The sequence below is a fragment of the Oncorhynchus gorbuscha genome, unplaced genomic scaffold, assembly GCF_021184085.1.
Source record: "Oncorhynchus gorbuscha isolate QuinsamMale2020 ecotype Even-year unplaced genomic scaffold, OgorEven_v1.0 Un_scaffold_8858, whole genome shotgun sequence".
NCBI classification, from domain to species: domain Eukaryota; kingdom Metazoa; phylum Chordata; class Actinopteri; order Salmoniformes; family Salmonidae; genus Oncorhynchus; species Oncorhynchus gorbuscha.
The window spans coordinates 5,001-9,801 of NW_025751948.1; the positions used below are offsets into that span (position 1 = coordinate 5,001).

Sequence of the window (4,801 nt, forward strand, 5' to 3'; positions counted from 1 at the left end):
ACTTGAGTCGGAGTCATTAAACGTGTTTTCAACCACTTCCCAAATATCTCGTCAGCAAACTATAGTTTTGGCAAGTCGGTTAGGACATCTACTTTGTGCATGACACAAGTCATTTTCTAACAATTGTTTACAGACAGATTATTTCATATAATTCACTGTATCACCAATTCAGTAGATTCAGAAGTCTACATACACTAAGTTGACTGCCTTTAAACAGCTTGGAAAATTCTAGAAGATGATGTCATGGCTTTAAGAAGCTTCTGATAGGCTAATTGACATCATTTGAGTCAATTGGAGGTGTACCTGTGGATGTATTTCAAGGCCTACCTTCAAACTCACTGCCTCTTTGCTTGACATCATGGGAAAATCAAAAGAAATCAGCCAAGACCTCAGAAAAATAATTGTAGACCTCCACAAGTCTGGTTCATCCTTGGGAGCAATTTCCAAACACCTGAAGGTACCATGTTCATCTGTACAAACAATAGTACGCAAGTATAAACACCATGGGACCACACAGCCATCATACCTCTCAGGAAGGAGTCGCGTTCTGTCTCCTAGAGATTAACGTACTTTGGTGCGAAAAGTGCAAATCAACCCCAGAACAACAGCAAATGAACTTGTGAAGATGCTGGAGGAAACCAGTACAAAGTATCTATATCCACAGTAAAACGAGTCCTCTATCCACATAACCTGAAAGGCCGCTCAGCAAGGAAGAAGCCACTGCTATATCCACATAACCTGAAGGCCGCTCAGCAAGGAAGAAGCCACTGCTATATCACATAACCTGAAAGGCCGCTCAGCAAGGAAGAAGCCACTGCTATATCCACATAACCTGAAAGGCCGTCAGCAAGGAAGAAGCCACTGCTATATCCACATAACCTGAAGGCCGCTCAGCAAGGAAGAAGCCACTGCTATATCCACATAACCTGAAAGGCCGCTCAGCAAGGAAGAAGCCACTGCTCCAACACTGCCATAAAAATGCCAGGCTACAGTTTGCAACTGCACATGGGGACAAATATCGCACTTTTTGGAGAAATGTTTTCTGGTCTGATGAAACAAAATAGAACCTTTTGGCCATAATGACCATCGTTATGTTTGCATTTACATTACATTTAAGTCATTTAGCAGACGCTCTTATCCAGAGCGACTTACAGGTGCATTCACCTTATGACATCCAGTGGAACAGTCACTTTACAATAGTGCATGGAGGAAAAAGGGGGAGGCTTGCAAGCTGAAGAACACCATCCCAACCGTGAAGCACAGGGGTGGCATCATCATGTAGTGGGGGTCCTTTGCTGCAGGAGGGACTGGTGCACTTCACAAAATAGATGGCATCATGAGGGAAGAAAATTATGTGGATATATTGAAGCAACATTTCAAGACATCAGTCAGGAAGTTAAAGCTTGGTAGCAAATGGGTCTTCCAAATGGACAATGACTCAAGCATACTTCAAAGTTGTGGCAAAATGGCTTAAGGACAACAATGTCAAGGTATTGGAGTGGCCATCACAAAGCCCTGAACTCAACCCCCTATAAAATAATGTGGGCAGAACTGAAAGTGTGTGTGAGAGCAAGGAGGCCTACAAACCTGACTCAGTTACACCAGCTCTGACTGGAGGAATGGGCCAAAATTCACCCAACTTATTGTGGGAAGCTTGTGGGAAGGCTACCTGAAACGTTTTACCCAAGTTAAACAATTTGAAAGGCAATGCTACCAAATACTAATTGAGTGAATGTAAACTTCTGACCCACTGGGAATGTGATGAAAGAAATAAAGCTGAAATAAATCATTCTCTCTACTATTACTCTGACATTTCACATTCTTAAAATAACGTGGTGATCTAACTGACGTTAGACAGGGAATTTGTACTAGAATTAAATGTCAGGAATTGTGAAAACTGAGTATAAATGTATTTCGCTGAGGTGTATGTAAACTTCCGACTTCAACTGTAACAGTACCTTACTATACAGTTGGATGGACAGACAGACAGGCAGACAGACAGACAGACAGCCAGGCAGACAGACAGACAGACAGACAGACAGACAGACAGACAGACAGACAGACAGACAGACAGACAGACAGACAGGCAGGCAGACAGGCAGACAGGCAGACAGACAGACAGACGAACAGACAGACAGACAGACAGACAGACAGACAGACAGACAGACAGACAGACAGACAGGCAGGCAGGCAGGCAGGCAGGCAGGCAGACAGACAGACAGACGTAAATAAAAAACCATGTTTGTGTAGGCGGGCGTCGGTATGTGATGGCGATCAGCGGGTACTCTGGTACGGCCGGCAACGTGATGCTGGAAGGGGCTACGGAGCTGTTTGGAGAGAACCGGACCATGACCATACACAATGGAATGATGTTCAGCACCTACGACAGAGACAACGATAACTGGTATGATGTCTTTCTTTCTCTTTCTCTTTCTCTCTCTCTCTGTCTCTCTCTCTCTACTGCATCTCTCTCTCTCTCTCTCTACATCTCTCTCTGTCTCTCTGTGATGGTATTGAAATGGACGATTGGTTGGTTATTGATTGGTTGATTGATCAGTCAATAAATGATAACTAATGGGTCAAGATACATTAACCTAATCCTTCTCTCTATCACCTCGCTCTCTCACCCCCTCGCTCCCTTCACCTCTCTCACCCCCTCTCTCTCTCCCTCGCTCTCTCTCACCCCCTCTCACTCCTCTTCACCCCCTCTCTCCTTCTCCCCACTCTCTCCCACTCTCTCCCCTCTCCCCCTCCCCTCTCTCCCCCACTTTCACCCCCTCCTCTCACCCCCCTCTCTCTCTCTCTCTCTCTCTCTCTCTCTCCTCCCTCTCTCTCTCTCTCTCTCTCTCTCCCCCTCCCCTCCCCCTTCCTTCCTCTCCACCCCCTTTCTCCCCCTCCTCTCTCCCCCCACTCCCCCCTCTCTCCACCTTCCCCCTCTCTCACCCCCCTCTCTCCCTCCCCTCTCTCACCCTCCCCTCTCCCCCTCTCCCTTTTCCTCTCACCCCCTCTTCTCCCCTCTCTCTCTCTCCCCTCTCTCCCCTCTCTCCCCCCACTCTCTCCCCCCTCTCCCCACTCACCCCTCTCTCTCCCACCCCCTCTCTCCCCCTCTCCCCTTCCCTCTCACTCTCTCCCCCTCCCCTCCTCTCCCCACTCTCTCCCCCTCTCCCCCACTCCCCCTCTCTCCCACCTTCCCCCTCTCTCCTCACCCCCTCTCTCCCCTCCCCCTCTCTCCCCCTCCCTCTTCCCCTCTCCCCTTCCCCTCTCACCCCCTCTCTCCCCCTCCCCTCTCCCCCACTCTCCTCCCTCTCTCCCCCACTCCCCCTCTTCTCCCACCTTCCCCCTCTCTCTCACTCCCCTCTCTCCCCCTCCCCCTCTCTCACTCCTTCTCCTTTCCCTTCACTCCCCTCTCTGCCCCCTCTTCACCCCTTCTCTCTCTCCCCTCCCCCTCTCTCCCCCTCCCCTCTTCCCCCTCTCCCCTTTCCCTCTCACCCCCCCCTCTCCCCTCCCTCTCTCTCCCCCACTCTCTTCCCCTCTCTCCCCCACTCCACCCCCTCTCTCCCTCTTTTCCTCTCTCTCTTCCTTCTCTCTCCCCTCCCCCTCTCTCACCCCTCTCCTTCCTCTCACCCCCTCCCCCTCTCTTCACCCCTCTCTCCCCCCTCTCCTTCCTTCTCACCCCCTCTCTCCCCTCCCTCTCTCTCCCCACTCTCTCCCTCTCTCCCCCCACTCTCCTCCTTCTCCCACCCCCTCTCCCCTCCCCCCTCTCTCACCCTCTCTCCCTCCTCCCCTCTCTCACCCCCTCTCCCTCTAACAGGACCCCAGGTGACCGTCAAGCAGTGCTCCGTGAGGACGGCGGGGTGGCTGGTGGTACAACAGGTGTCACTCAGCCAATCCCAACGGCCGTTACTACTGGGCGGGGCTTACACCCGGTACATGGCAAAACACGGACGGATGACGGCATGGTGTGGATGAACTGGAAGGATCCTGGTACTCTCTCAAAGCCATCAGCATGAAGATCAGGCCCTACTTCGCCTCGCGGTAGAGAGAGACACAGGGACTAGGCCCTACTTCGCCTCGCGGTAGACACACACAGGGACACACACAGGGACACACACAGAGACACACACAGAGACACACACAGAGACACACACAGGGACACACACAGAGACACACACAGAGACACACACAGGGACACACACAGGGACACACACAGGGACACACACAGAGACACACACAGGGACACACACAGAGACACACACAGGGACACACACAGGGACACACACAGGGACACACACAGGGACACACACAGGGACACACACAGAGACACAGAGACACACAGAGACACACAGGGACACACAGGGACTGAGCGTGTGTTGTTCTAACTGAGCATGTGTTGTTCTTCTGTGAGTGATTGTGTGGTGTGTGTTTGTCTTTGGGACAAGTATATGTAGAAGTATATATATATATATATAAAGTATACAAGTAGATATTATCAGAGGACTGTCCCTTACTATACTCAATAAAACATATTGAGGAACCTATGTCGTGTGTTTGATCGTCGTCATTCAGACCGTCCTACCCGTGATAGATTACGGAGATGTAATTTATAGATCGGCAGGTAAGGGTGCTCTCTAGAAGCTAGATGTTCTTTATGGGACACCAATGCTCCTTATAGGACACATCACTGCACTCTATACTCCTCTGTAAACTGGTCATCTCTGTATACCCGTCGTAAGACCCACTGGTTGATGCTTATTTATAAAACCCTCTTAGGCCTCACTCTCTCTATCTGAGATATCTACTG

The 4,801-nt window shown here is 50.4% G+C and overlaps 1 pseudogene; it reads left to right on the forward strand.

The window, feature by feature from the left end:
* The window catches only part of LOC124030025, an 8,724-nt pseudogene extending 4,523 nt beyond the window's left edge, over positions 1-4,201 (forward strand).
* Positions 4,202-4,801: the final 600 nt, after the last annotated feature.